The sequence below is a fragment of the Triticum dicoccoides genome, chromosome 6A (genome assembly GCF_002162155.2).
Source record: "Triticum dicoccoides isolate Atlit2015 ecotype Zavitan chromosome 6A, WEW_v2.0, whole genome shotgun sequence".
NCBI lineage: Eukaryota > Viridiplantae > Streptophyta > Magnoliopsida > Poales > Poaceae > Triticum > Triticum dicoccoides.
Window position 1 is genome coordinate 620,505,532 of NC_041390.1, and position 214 is coordinate 620,505,745.

A 214-nucleotide genomic window follows, 5' to 3' on the forward strand; every position below is an offset into this window, starting at 1 on the left:
ATATATATATATATATATATATATATATATATATATATATATATATATATATATATATATATATATATATATATATATATATATATATATATATGAGAGGACGAAGAATCCCGACTATTGTCGTGGGGGTAGCTTCTCCTTCATTCCCGTGTGCTAGACAATTTGGTGTAATGCACTCGGGAATGAAAGGAGGAGCTACCATCACCGACGGTCG